The sequence below is a fragment of the Lithobates pipiens genome, unplaced genomic scaffold (assembly GCF_037356315.1).
Source record: "Lithobates pipiens isolate NorthernLeopardFrog02 unplaced genomic scaffold, aLitPip1_a1.2 Scaffold_19, whole genome shotgun sequence".
In the NCBI taxonomy this organism is placed as follows: Eukaryota; Metazoa; Chordata; class Amphibia; order Anura; family Ranidae; genus Lithobates; species Lithobates pipiens.
In genome coordinates this window covers 561,308,790-561,323,610 of record NW_027507764.1, presented here as the reverse complement: position 1 = coordinate 561,323,610, position 14,821 = coordinate 561,308,790, and the positions used below count along the sequence as shown (strand labels likewise).

The window sequence follows — 14,821 nt, the reverse complement described above, 5'->3', positions numbered from 1 at the left end:
GTCTGGAGGGGTAACAGTCTGCAGCAAGGGAAGTGCTGGAGGAGAAAACGGCGAGCAGCAAGTGTTTGGGCTGGAGAGAGAAGAGTGAAGTGTATATACAGGAGTGTATATAAGAGTCCTAAGCAACTTTGCACTACATTTTCCTGGGCATCCCATAATTCTCAAATCCCCATCCACGTTTATCCTCAAATAAATAAAACAAATCAATGGACTGGTTTCTGAGTGACTGGGATGGATGTCTGGCTGGGAAGGGTGACGGGTGAACCACTATACACAGCAACCCCTAAGGGGGCATGGCTACACAGATTTTTCTTTAAGACTGGCAGACTTTAAATGCATACATGGCAGCAAAATAAGTGTAAGGCAGGGATAGGCAAGCTTTAGCCCTCCAGCTGTTGCAAACCGTCATGCCTCTGCCTCTGGGTGTCATGCTTGTGGCTGTCAGAATCTTGCTTTGCCTCATGGGACTTGTAGTTCTGCAATAGCAGGATTGCCAAAGTTTGCATATCCCTGGTGTGAGGGGTCTATTTAAAAAAAATTGCTGTGCAAACTGCAAATGTCTCAGGCCAGGTTCACACTTGCTGCTGACGCGGTTCACAGCAAAGGCTCTGGTGCGTCCCTGTCCCTGTTCATGTGTGAATTAGGCCTGAATTTCTGCCTGAATTTGCACCTGTTTCAGAAACCGAAGGTGCCTAACCCTCATCAGCATGTTCATGTAACTTTTTTTTAAAGTCAGTAGCTAGAAATACTATTAAAATATGGACACTTACCTGTCCAGGGCGCCCTCAATGTCCTCACCCAAAGCCGATCTGTCCCGCGGCTCTCGAGTGGAGGCTCCGCCATCTTCGGTAAGGAAATCAGAAAGTGAAGCCTTGTGGCTCCACAGCCTGGTTCCCTACTGCGAATGCGCGAGTCAAGCTGCGTGTCCTCACTGGTCCCTGCTGTCTTCTGGGACCTGTGTGTCTCCAAGAAGACAGCAGGGGGACGGAGGACATGGCGTAGATCACCGCGGAGCCTGTGGCGATCTATGTTAAGTGGGAGCAAATACCTGGATTAGACAGGTATCTTCTCCCCTCTCCCCCTGAAAGGTGGCAAATGTGACACCAGAGGGGGGTGGGGGGAGGAATCCGATAAGCGCAAGTTCAATTTTTGAGTGGAACTCCGCTTTAACCGATTCCCGACTGCGCTTCATGCAGACATACTGTGGCAGAAGGGCAGGTACAGGCAGATTAATGTACCTGTATGTTGCCCTTTAAAATGCAGCTTGCGGGCGGGAGCTCCATGACCGTGACTGCGGGTCCCGCGAACTCGATGTCCGTGGGGATACCTGCGATCGCCTCACAGTAAGGAAGAACGGAGAGATGCTAATGTAAACAAGAATCTCCCCATTCTGTAATCCCCTGTAATCTGTGACGTGTCACACACAGCCCCTCCCCCCCCCCACAGTTAGAATCACGCCCTAGGACACACATAACCCCTACAGCGCCACCTAGTGGCTAACCCCTTCACTGCCAGTCACATTTACACAATGATCAATACATTTTTAATCGCACTGATCGCTGTATAAATGTGGTCCCAAAATCACGCCAAAAGTGTCCGATGTGTCCGCCATAATAGCGCAGTCATAATAAAAATCGCTGATCACCCCCATTACTAGTTTTAAAAAAAAGATCAATAAAAATGCCATAAAACTATTCCATATCTTTTAGACACTATAACTTTTGCGTAAACCAATCAATAAACGCTTATTGCGATTTTTTTTTTTTTTTTTTTTTTTTACCAAAAATATGTAGAAGAATACGTATCAGCCTAAACTGAGGAAAAAAAATGTTTTTTATATACATATTTTGGGGATATTTATTATAGCAAAAAGTTAAAAAAATGTGTTTTTTCAAAATTGTCGCTATTTTTTGTTTATAACGCAAAAAATAAAAACCGCAGGGGTGATCAAATACCACCAAAAGAAAGCTCTATTTGTGGGGAAAAAAAGACGTCAATTTTGTTTGGGAGCCACGTCGCACGACTGCGCAATTGTCAGTTAAAACAACGCAGTGCCGAATAGCAAAAAGTGCTCTGGTCAGGAAAATTCTTCCGGGGCTGAAGTGGTTAAACAGTTGCTTAGCTATCAAGAAAAATAGCCATAATTTGGGTAATGTTTACTTACTATGATCATTGGCTCCATCTAGTGGCCACAATACAATATTTTCCTGATTTAGGTCATTCAGATGTAATTCAATGGAGCTGAGGATCAGAGGACATAAGAATAGTACACAAATTAAGACCATTATTTATAACAGCTGTGCAAATTCATGAGACATTCACACACCATTTTTTTGCACCAGGGATAGGCAAACTTTGGCCCTTCAGCTGCTGCAGAACTACAAGTCCCATGAGGCATAGCAAGACCCAGAGGAAGAGGCATGATGGGATGTGTAGTTTTGCAACACTTGGAGAGCTAAAGCTTGCCAGTTTTAAAGAAAAATCCCCGGAATTTAAAAAAAAGGGGGGAAAAAACTGCCCCAGCTACCATACTCACCTCCTCCCTGGCTCTATCCCCTGCAATAGATGGCGCTTCTTATTCAACCCACTTACAGTGAGCTTCGAGGACCTGTCATCACCAAGGCTGCCTTGGATTCACAATGCTGCATTGGCGGACTAAAGACTGCTGAAAAAAAAGTTGGTTTTTTTTCACATGCAGTCTAAAATAAGATATGCAATCAACAAGGAAAGGCTTTATTAAAAACTGTCATTAGCATGTTGATTGGAGGGAGACTAGAAAAATAAAATATAAACAGATTAAACTTCAGCTTTCATTTTTGGCTAGCATAAGGAATGGTAAAGATCCCAGCAGATAGGTTTCCCTATTGGAAGATTTCCCACATCCATTGCATGTACGTTTTGATCTGCGTGAATATGGGGGGAAAAAAATAAAAATAAAAAGTTTTTAGGCTATATTCTCTTTGAATGTAAATTATTGATTTAAAATGAGAAATACCGCATTTGGCCACTAGATGGAGCAGAGTATTGTAGGAAATTCCTATTATAGCTCCATCTAGTGGCCATATGCGGTATTTAGACCTTGGCAATGTGAATTCTCTACAAATCATCCCTAAAGATTTTGATTAAACACACTGAGCGTCATAGTGAAGATCACAAGGGATCGTTTGTTTACAGCACACACACACTACAATCCAGTTGGAACCAGCAGAAGATTTTTCCAATGCATCTCCTTGGATTTGGATACAGCTGTATAGATGTAGTCACAGTGTGTCCTGTATTGGGGCCCACACACAGGATTTGTGTAGATTGTACAGATTGTACAATCAGATTGTAAGGGCAATCCTGCTGATACTGAACAATAACTACTAACTAACTACCTGCCTAACCCTCATCAGCGTGTTCATGTAATTTTCTGATAAAACCTTTCCTTTTTTCATGGCACAGCTTATTCTACACCCAATGACATTATCACTGGGTCTCTGTGCTTTGCTATGCAATGCAGGCAGATGGTGGCTGGTGGGAGGGGCTGGCAGGGTACTGTACGTAGCGCTTACTGACATTTCAGCACCCTCTCTCAGTACTCCTCTCAAGAGCACTCAGTCCTAATGGGAGTAGTGGGAGGAGTTATGCAAATGCCTTGACGTGGATGTTAGCCTGGAAGAGTGGGCGTTCCTAGGCAGTAGATTAATTTGCATATGCACCACCCACATGTGATGCTGAGCTTCCTTGACCGAAATGACCTGAACCCAGTTAAATAAAAGGGGCGGGGTCAAGGACAGCCAGGCGGGGTAGGAAAGAGCTATATGCCAGAAAAAGAGGCGGGATCTATCAAACTTCCTGCACTTTCCAGTGCACAGTGTGGGAAGCTCACAGTGTGCAGTGAAATCAGAGTAAGCCATTTCAGTACAGGAGAGGGGCAGGACTGGAAAGGCTGGAGTTCCACTTTAACTTGGCCTCCGCCCAAGGCTGGAATAATCAGTTCTGGCTAGAGTTCCGCTTTAACCTCTCAGGTGTCTTGTGTAGCACTATCATATTTGGGGGGATTGGGGTTTGGGGGGGGGAGCGACTGAAATATGTAGCTGAGGTTATTGCCGCTTCAGCTTCACCCCAATCCTGAAATCGACGCGCCAATCCTGATGATGGATGTACGCGGCGCTCGCTCGGAAAAGGCTCCCCCCATATCAAAGTGAGCGATGGGCTGTAAAGGGTTGATGTGTGATGTTGAAGGATCTTTTTGTTCACTAACGATCTCTTCTGATAATTAGAAATCTGTCGTTATCGTTCCTCTACGTTACTCGATCGACCACGGCTCAGCGCGGCCCGGCGTGCTCCTCTCTGGTGTGTGTGGGCACCTTGTATTGCAGAGCAGCAGCAGCAGACACCAGCCGACCATCCTCTGTAAGGTACGCTTCCTGTTCTTCAGTGTCTCTTCCTTTTATAGAGATATTTCACAGTAGCTGCAGCAGCTCGGCAGACCTGAAGCTGTGACGCTCTCATTGACCAACCCGGAAGCGTCTGTTGCAGAAATCAAGAGAGAGAGAAGAGACGGCTGACAGCCTGCAACCCTGAGCTCCAGAATCCAGGTACTGATCCCCATCCTCTGCACACCCTGAGCTCCATAATCCAGGTACTGATCCCCATCCTCTGCACACCCTGAGCTCCAGAATCCAGGTACTGATCCAGATCCTCTGCACACCCTGAGCTCCAGAATCCAGGTACTGATCCACATCCTCTGCACACACTGAGCTCCATAATCCAGGTACTGATCCCCATCCTCTGCACACCCTGAGCTTCAGAATCCAGGTACTGATCCACATCCTCTGCACACCCTGAGCTCCATAATCCAGGTACTGATCCCCATCCTCTGCACACCCTGAGCTCCATAATCCAGGTACTGATCCACATCCTCTGCACACCCTGAGCTCCAGAATCCAGGTACTGATCCCCATCCTCTGCACACCCTGAGCTCCAGAATCCAGATACTGATCCACATCCTCTGCACACCCTGAGCTCCAGAATCCAGGTACTAATCACCATCCTCTGCACACCCTGAGCTCCAGAATCCAGGTACTGATCCCCATCCTCGGCACACCCTGAGCTCCATAATCCAGGTACTGATCCCCATCCTCTGCACACCCTGAGCTCCATAATCCAGGTACTGATCCCCATCCTCTGCACACCCTGAGCTCCAGAATCCAGGTACTGATCCAGATCCTCTGCACACCCTGAGCTCCAGAATCCAGGTACTGATCCACATCCTCTGCACACACTGAGCTCCATAATCCAGGTACTGATCCCCATCCTCTGCACACCCTGAGCTTCAGAATCCAGGTACTGATCCACATCCTCTGCACACCCTGAGCTCCATAATCCAGATACTGATCCCCATCCTCTGCACACCCTGAGCTCCATAATCCAGGTACTGATCCACATCCTCTGCACACCCTGAGCTCCAGAATCCAGGTACTGATCCCCATCCTCTGCACACCCTGAGCTCCAGAATCCAGATACTGATCCACATCCTCTGCACACCCTGAGCTCCAGAATCCAGGTACTAATCACCATCCTCTGCACACCCTGAGCTCCAGAATCCAGGTACTGATCCCCATCCTCGGCACACCCTGAGCTCCATAATCCAGGTACTGATCCCCATCCTCTGCACACCCTGAGCTCCAGAATCCAGGTACTGGTCCCCATCCTCTGCACACCCTGAGCTCCAGAATCCAGGTACTGATCACCATCCTCTGCACACCCTGAGCTCCAGAATCCAGGTACTGATCCACATCCTCTGCACACCCTGAGCTCCAGAATCCAGGTGCTGATCCCCATCCTCTGCACACCCTGAGATCCTGAATTCAAGTACTGATCCCCCTCCTCTGCACACCCTGAGCTCCTGAATCCAGGTACTGATCCCCATCCTCTGCACACCCTGAGCTCCAAAATCCAGGTACTGATCCCCATCCTCTGCACACCCTGAGCTCCAGAATCCAGGTACTGATCCCCATCCTCTGCACACCCTGAGCTCCTGAATCCAGGTACTGATCCCCATCCTCTGCACACCCTGAGCTCCAGAATCCAGGTACTGATCCCCATCCTCTGCACACCCTGAGCTCCTGAATCCAGGTGCTGATCCCCATCCTCTGCACACCCAGAGCTCCTGAATCCAGATGCTGATCCCCATCCTCTGCCCACCCTGAGCTCCAGAATCCAGGTACTGATCCCCATCCTCTGCACACCCTGAGCTCCTGAATCCAGATGCTGATCCCCATCCTCTGCACACCCTGAGCTTCAGAATCCAGGTGCTTATCCCCATCCTCTGCACACCCTGAGCTCCTGAATTTAGGTGCTGATCCCCATCCTCTGCACACCCTGAGCTCCTGAATTTAGGTGCTGATCCCCATCCTCTGCACACCCTGAGCTCCAGAATCCAGGTGCTTATCCCCATCCTCTGCACACCCTGAGCTCCTGAATTTAGGTGCTGATCCCCATCCTCTGCATACCCTGAGCTCCTGAATCCAGGTATGGATCCCCATCCTCTGCACACCCTGAGCTCCAGAATCCAGGTACTGATCCCCATCCTCTGCACACCCTGAGCTCCTGAATCCAGGTACTGATCCCCATCCTCTGCACACCCTGAGCTCCAGAATCCAGGTGCTGATCCCCATCCTCTGCACACCCTGAGCTCCTGAATCCAGGTACTGGCCCCCATCCTCTGCACACCCTGAGCTCCAGAATCCAGGTGCTGATGCCCATCCTCTGCACACCCTGAGCTCCTGAATCCAGGTACTGATCCCCATCCTCTCCACACCCTGAGCTCCTGAATCCAGGCACTGATCCCCATCCTCTGCACACCCTGAGCTCCAGAATCCAGGTGCTGATGCCCATCCTCTGCACACCCTGAGCTCCTGAATTCAGGTGCTGATCCCCATCCTCTTCACACCCTGAGCTCCAGAATCCAGGTGCTGATCCCCATCCTCTGCACACCCTGAGCTCCTGAATCCAGGCACTGATCCCCATCCCTTGCGCTCCCTGTACCGAGCATGTAACAGGGTTGAGCCTGTACCATGTGTCATTACTCAATGATGAATGATCTGTCAAAGATTTTCTCTTAATATGTGTGCATGGATAGGCATCCATGCTGTGTGTGCATGTCATGTTATATGTGTGTGTGCTGCACATATATATTGTACATCATTAAATCTGACATGCTACATTAATTTCTGCATATACTCTGTAAATATGTTTGAATATAAACGCATGTATAGGTCTATGAATGTATACATGGGGTGGGGGGGTTCTATATGTGCACATGTACACTATCTGTACATATGTATACATATACTCATGTACATGTCTGTGAATGTGTACAAATGTGGGCTGTACGGGTATATGTTACTGTATATGTTTCCTTTCTTATACAAATATTATTGTGTTGTTCATTCTATACAAGCCTATACATACAGAATCATATAGAGAATATATACATGTGTATGTAAAAAATATATATAATACAGTAATATATACTGTCTATACACAGATTATTATGTAGAGGTGTCAGCTGTGTGTATTTATGGGCATATACAACTCATTTGTAAAGCAGTTAATCTGACATGAACTGCAGGTGAATCTCCCTGGTGCATGTGTTTCAAATGACAGTGATTGATTCACCACCAGTAAAAGTCACATTCACTACTTTATAGATATACGCCAGAGTATATGTGTGTCAGTACATGTGTCCACCTTTGCAGGGCCGATCCTGGGTGGGTTCATGTGGTGCACTGTGTCCAGGTGCTGCAAGCTGCTGCAGAGGAGGGGCGCCAAAGCTGTGGAACTCACTTGACCTGCTGGCCGCCTCTGCTGTGTGCTGCATTGGTTGCTAGAATCGCCTGCCATGTCTAGCAACCAGTGACCTCAGAGGCCACGGCCGCCCCAGCATTCAGAGCACACCGCCTCCGTGGCTAGTAAACTAGCTCCACCCACCTCTGCCACGTTCTTCAGACAGCGTGGCTTAGACGAAGGGGAGCGGAGCACATCTGAAAAGAGCTGCCTGAGCCTGCCTTGCTGTGGGTGGCTGAGCTCAGCTGAGCAGCTGTCCACCTGCACTGCACCAGCATAGGACCTGCCACTGCCTGACACTGTGTCTGTTGTGGAGGCTCGGAATTGACCCTCAGCCTCACCCTGTAAGTTGTGCCATCAAATGCAGCCACTGTGCCCAACCATCAAACGCCGCCACTGTGCCCATCAAACGCAGCCACTGTGCCCATCAAACGCAGTCACTGTGCCCATCAAATGCAACCACTGTGCCCATCAAATGCAGCCACTGTGCCCATCAAACACCGCCACTGTGCCCATCAAACGCCGCCACTGTGCCCATCAAATGCAGCCACTGTGCCCATCAAATGCAGCCACTGTGCCCCATCAAATGCTGCCACTGTGCCCCATCAAATGCTGCCACTGTGCCCATCAAATAGTGCCACATCAAAAGCTGCCACTGTGCCAATCAAATAGTGCCACATCAAATGCTGTCACCATGCCCATCAAATAGTGCCACATCAAATGCTGTCACTGCGCCCATCAAATAGTGCTACATCAAATGCTGTCACTGTGCCCATCAAATAGTGCCACTGTGACCCCCCCCCCCCCGCCAAAGGGGAGGAGTTAGTAAGATGACCACGCTCCCATGACGGGGCGCCAGAAGTATTTCTGCACCCAGGCGCCTGTGACCCTAGGATTGGTCCTGCATCTATGGCTGACAGTATATGAGTGCGTCTATGGGTGACAGTATCTGTATGCATCTATGGGTGACAGTATGTGAGTGCATCTATGGGTGACAGTATGTGAGTGCATCTATGGGTGACAGTATATGAGTGCATCTATGGGTGACAGTATGTGAGTGCATCTATGGGTGACAGTATCTGTATGGATCTATGGGTGACAGTATATGAGTGCATCTATGGGTGACAGTATGTGAATGCATCTATGGGTGACAGCATATGAGTGCATCTATGGGTGACAGTATATGAGTGCATCTATGGGTGACAGTATCTGTATGCATCTATGGGTGACAGTATGTGAGTGCATCTATGGGTGACAGTATGTGAGTGCATCTATGGGTGACAGTATATGAGTGCATCTATGGGTGACAGTATGTGAGTGCATCTATGGGTGACAGTATCTGTATGGATCTATGGGTGACAGTATGTGAGTGCATCTATGGGTGACAGTATATGAGTGCATCAATGGGTGACAGTATGTGAGTGCATCTATGGGTGACAGTATATGAGTGCATCTATGGATGACAGTATGTGAGTGCATCTATGGGTGACAGTATATGAGTGCATCTATGGGTGACAGTATATATGTAACGGTGTACATGCACAAATCCTATTGATCAGCAGTTGTATAAACATGCACCCTCTGTAGTGTATACCGGGTTGTATAGTGCGGATCTATAAACATGCACCCTTTGTAGTGTATACCGGGTTGTATAGTTCAGATCTATAAACATGCACCCTTTGTAGTGTATATCGAGTTTCTCGGAATGGTGGTATTGTGGTGTTGCCTGTTGCTGGGGTGAATCTTGCAATTCTTTCACACTTGTGGCAGACAGGCGGACTAATGCTGATGTGGGGATGGGGAGGTGTGAGAGCAGAAAACACGCAGGCTTTATCATCCATGGCAGAAAGCCGAGTCTACAATCATAACATGTACAAGTCCCCGGAGAATCTGCTACGATAACGGCACCTTATACAGCTTATAGATTATGAGCTGAAACAGCTGACTGGTTTTTATAAAGTGCAAGCTCCTGGGCTGTCGGTCTTTGCTTCATTATTTGGCGTAGAACAACTATGTGACCCCACCTTACTGGCTACATGCTTGTTCGGGTTCACGGACTCACTAATGAATGCTCTGGAGTTGGAACCTCAGGAACCATGCAGGCAATAGCAGATCCTTTGTTTTATCGTTGCCTTGAAAGATGCAATAGGGCTGAAAACTGGTGTGCAACATCTGGTGCAGCTGTGCATGGTAGCCAATCAGCCTCTAGCTTCAGCTCAGTTCAATTACTCTTTGACAATAAAACCTGGAAGCGAATTGGTTTCTATGCACAGCTGCCCCAGATTGTACACTCTCCAGTTTTAGTATATCAACCCCAGTGTATTTATATTGATACAAAGGGGTTCTAAACCTTCGTGTTTTTTCACCTTAATGCATCCTATGCATTAAGGTGAAAAAACACCTGCCACTGACCGCCCCCCCAGCCCCGATATTTTACTTACCTGAGCTCAGGAACTTGACCCGATGGGGACGCGCTATCTCTCTGCCTGGGGTTCTCAGCTCTTGATTGGATAGATTGATAGCAGCGCAGCCATTGGCTCTCGCTGTTGTCAATTAAATCCAATGACGCAGGGACGGGGCCCGAGTCATACATCCGGCGGCTATGGACGCCGAATGCTGGACTCGGGAGCGATCCCACAAAGTAACCTCCTCAGGAGAGCGCTTCTCCTAGGGGGTTATCTGATGTGAGGAGGAGCAGGGAGAGCCGCCGGGGACCCCAGAAGAGGATGTTTGGGGGCCACTCTGTGCAAAACGAGCTGCACAGTGGAGTTAAGTATAATATATTTGTTATAAAAGTTGATAACTTCCTCCACACCATAGGCATGTGCACAGGGTGTGCCGGATGTGCCTGGACACACCCTAAGCACCCCATGCACATTAGCATTATTGCATTATAATTAGTATTATTGTTCTTGTGCCCAGCCGAGCTGCTACACGCTGCCTGTCACGTGCCACGATGGAGCAAGTGCCAGACGTGCTGCTGGGGGGGGGGGGGGGGATTGTTTGCCGCTCGGGAGGGATGGGTGGTTGTTTGCCACCCCTCCCCCCGAAGAAAACCACCAGCTGCCACAGTTGGGCATGCATGTGGACTTTGGCTTTAGAATGCACACCCTAATGCAGTAGGCTGCGCACACCTTTTCTGCACACTGCATTTGCTGCACTCTTAGCACTTAACCAGTAATCTCTGAGGACTACAGAACCCCTTCCACCTATGTTGAGGAGAGGTGGAAAGGGGATGTGGTCTTTAGTCTTAACATACTTTATGTCCTGGGGTAAAAACACTGGTCCTCAAAGATACAGTATGGTGAGTGAGACCCATGAGTAAGCTCCGGTGGGTGAAGTGAAACGTGTTGGGACGTGGTCTGGTGGGGGTCCATGCTGAGACTGACATTCACTATTATACAGCAGGTCTTGACTTGATGTGTGTCTCCTGGTACACCTAGGCACTACATTGCCGAGAGCACAGACGAGCTCCCTTCCCGGCCAGCACTCACAGCAGCTTGGCACAGTACTTCATTCCCATACAGCCTGAGCCGCTCACACACATATCCTTGGTTTGCAGTGAGACAGGAAATGTGTTACTGGCAGGATCACCGGGAGAAAATTAAGGTATAAAGCCTGAAAAGATAAAAACAAATGCAGCCACCACATCTAAGGACTAAGCTGCAATATATTACATTTTTTGTATTAGGGTTTGGTTGTAATTTAGGGGAATTCTCTCTTAGACCATTGTTACAGGAATAGGCATCCTCATTGGAAGATTTCCCCGTACTTCCTTTTCCGAAAACCACCTTTGAATTTTGTATAATGGTCACCAGGACAAGTAAAGAGGGTGAGATGCACAGAGGAAGCACCGCCAATCACCTTGGTCTCAGTTTCCTTTTGAGACATTGCTGTAGACCAGTGGTTCTCATCCTCAGTCCTCAAATACCCCCAACGGACCATGTTTTGGTAACTTCCCTTAGATAAAATAGCTCATATCAATATCATGTCATTGATTATGATTTAAAGCAGCTGTGCAAAGTAAAGGAAAACCTGAAAACATGGCCCGTTGAGGTTACTTGAGGACTGAGGTTGAGAACCACTGCTGTAGTGTACTAGTTCATCTCACTCCCTCTTGTCAATAATCTGGTTCTCAGGGGACCCCCTTTTTTTATACTTCTTGTAATTTCAGTAGAGAAGTTCCACAACTTGCTCACAGGAGGCTCCTTGCTGCCGTTCTCTTCACGGTATCATAGATGCCAACTGTCCTGGATTTGCTGGGATATGCCTTCATCTAGGAGCTTTGGCTTGGTGTGCCACGGGATCACAGCATCACCCTTATTTGAGGAGTCCTTATTGCTGTCTTCCCCTTCACAATAGCATAGATGTCAACTGTCCTGGATTTCCTGGACAGTCCTGCATCTAGGGGACACCACAAGAAAATGGGGGGGGGGGAGATTTGTGTTGAGAACGGGAATTTGAGGGGGCGGCAGGGGGTAAAAATTGTTCTAGGAGGCAGGGGTGGCCTGTCCATTAAGGGTACAGGGGAGCTGCCCCCCCTATCCATGCCTCCCCCCACCCCCATCCATGTGTCTGGCCTCCATGCAGGTCGCCAGATGCTTGGAACCCAATGGGGGGAGGGGTTTAAAAAACCTGATTAGAGCCAGAGGCTATAATAGGCTACAGAATAGGGTGGGCTCGGGGGTGGGCTCACGTGTGTTACAATAGTGAATTAATATTCGCTATTGATACACTGATCCTCCTCCCGGCCAATCAGGAAGCGGGTCTGAGACCCGTTTCCCGATTGCCCAAAAGGAGAAGCATTCCAATTGGCAACTGAGAGGAGGGAGGAGACGGAAGCCGCCGTGATGCCTGCAGGGGAAGAGGAAGCCATCCGTAATGCCGGCTGCATGTGATGCCCACTGCATGTGATGCCCGCTGCCTGGGTGAAGCGCCCACCATAGATGGGGTAACTGCTTCAACCCAGCCAGACCAGGGGGGGGGGGGACTGGCTGTAGGTGTTTGTAGCCCCCCCCCCCCCCAAAAAAAAAGAAAATTACCACTAGCCGTCACTGCTAGGAAGGAAAATTTGTTGTTAGTTGTTAGTTACATAGTAAGTGAGGTTGAAAAAAGACACAAGTCCATCAAGTCCAACCTATGTGTGTGATTATATGTCAGTACATTGTATATCCCTTGTTGTGGTCGTTCAGGTGCTTATCTAATAGTTCTTGATCTTGAAACTATCAATGCCCCTCGTTGAGACCACCGCCTGTGGAAGGGAATTTCACATCCTTGCCGCTCTTACAGTAAAGAACCCTCAACATAGTGGTTAAACCTCTTTTCTTCTAATTTTAATGAGTGGCCACGAGTCTTGTTAAACTCCCTTTTGCAAAAAAGTTTTATCCCTATTGTGGGGTCACCAGTACGGTATTTGTATGTTGAAATCATATTCCCTCTCAAGCGTCTCTTCTCCAGAGAGAATAAGTTCAGTGCTCACAACCTTTCCCCATAACTAATAGTACATCCTTCCTGAGGACTGGTGCCCAGAACTGGAATGCATATTCCAGGTGAGGCCGGACCAGAGTCTTGTAGAGCCAGAGAATTATCTTTTATCTCTGGAGTTGATCCCCTTTTTAATGCATGCCAATATTCTGTTTGCTTTGTTAGCAGCAGCTTGGCATTGCATGCCATTGCTGAGCCTATCATCTACTAGAACCCCCAGGTCCTTTTCCATCCCAGATTCCCCCAGAGGTTCTCCCCCCCAGTGTATAGATTGCATTCATATTTTTGCCACCCAAATGCATTATTTTACATTTTTCTACATTGAACCTCATTTGCCATGTAGTTGCCCACCCTATTAATTTGTTCAGATCTTTTTGCAAGGTTTCCACATTCTGCGGAGAAGTTATTGCCCTGCTTAGCTTAGTATCGTCTGCAAATACAGAGATTGAACTGTTTATCCCATCCTCCAGATCATTTATGAACAAATTAAATAGGATTGGTCCCAGCACAGAACCCTGGGAGACCCCACTACCCACCCCTGACCATTCCGAGTACTCCCCATTTATCACTACCCTCTGAACTCGCCCTTGTAGACCGTTTTCAATCCATGTACTCACCCTATGGTCCATGCCAACGGACCTTACTTTGTACAGTAAACGTTTATGGGGAACTGTGTCAAATGCTTTTGCAAAATCCAGATACACCACGTCTACGGGCCTTCCTTTATCTAGATGGCAACTCACCTCCTCAGAGAAGGTTAGTAGATTGGTTTGGCAAGAACCATTCTTCATGAATCCATGCTGATTACTGCTAATGATACTGTTCTCATTACTAAAATCTCATATATAGTCCCTTATCATCCCCTCCAAGAGTTTACATACTATTGATGTTAGGCTAATTGGTCTGTAATTCCCAGGAATGTATTTTGTTAGTCTGGTTGAAAAAAGACAAAAGTCCATCTAGTTCAACCAATAGGTGTGCTAGGAGTGGCTATTTGGGAGGATTTGTATTTGGGAGTTTTGTGCTATAAAAATATAATCGTAGAGGGGAAATATTTTTTTGGGGGGTTCGTGCTAGGAGGGGAAATTTATGGGGGGGGGGGGGATTTGTACCAGAACGGGGGATTGGGGAGGGGGATTAGTGTTGCGGGGGGGGGGGGGGGGGTTGAAGTGAGGAGAGAGAATATGTGCTTGGAGGGGACATTTGAGGGGTAGAGGATTTCTGCTAGGAGATGGAGTTTTTTTTAGGGGGGGGATTTGTGCTAATAGGGATGATTGAGTGGTATTTGTGCTAGGAGGGGAAATTTGTATGTGTGGGGGGGGGGGGGGGGGGTTTGTCTTTATTTCTGCCTTTCCTTATCAATAATTTAGTTGCCAACTGCCCTGGATTTGCCTGGACTATACCCCATCTAGGTTCTCTGACATGATAATGCTGTTTCTACAGAAAGTGGGCTGAGTTGGGAACCCATATGTAAAGATCCTGCTAATGGTGGATATACTGT

At 47.9% G+C, this 14,821-nt stretch overlaps 1 protein-coding gene across 4 annotated transcripts in view; it reads left to right on the top strand.

Annotated features, from left to right (window-relative positions):
• The first annotated feature begins 4,453 nt into the window (after window positions 1-4,453).
• The window catches only part of CYRIB (CYFIP related Rac1 interactor B), a 252,104-nt gene continuing 241,736 nt past the window's right edge, over window positions 4,454-14,821 (top strand). Inside the window, exon 1 of one of the 4 annotated variants that reach the window (XM_077493344.1) lies at window positions 4,454-4,583. The gene's annotated coding sequence lies outside the window, so the exon portion shown is untranslated. Of the gene's footprint in view, window positions 4,584-6,940; window positions 6,960-14,821 lie in introns of those variants that run through there. The other 3 variants (XM_077493339.1, XM_077493338.1, XM_077493340.1) reach the window with 3 other exon arrangements.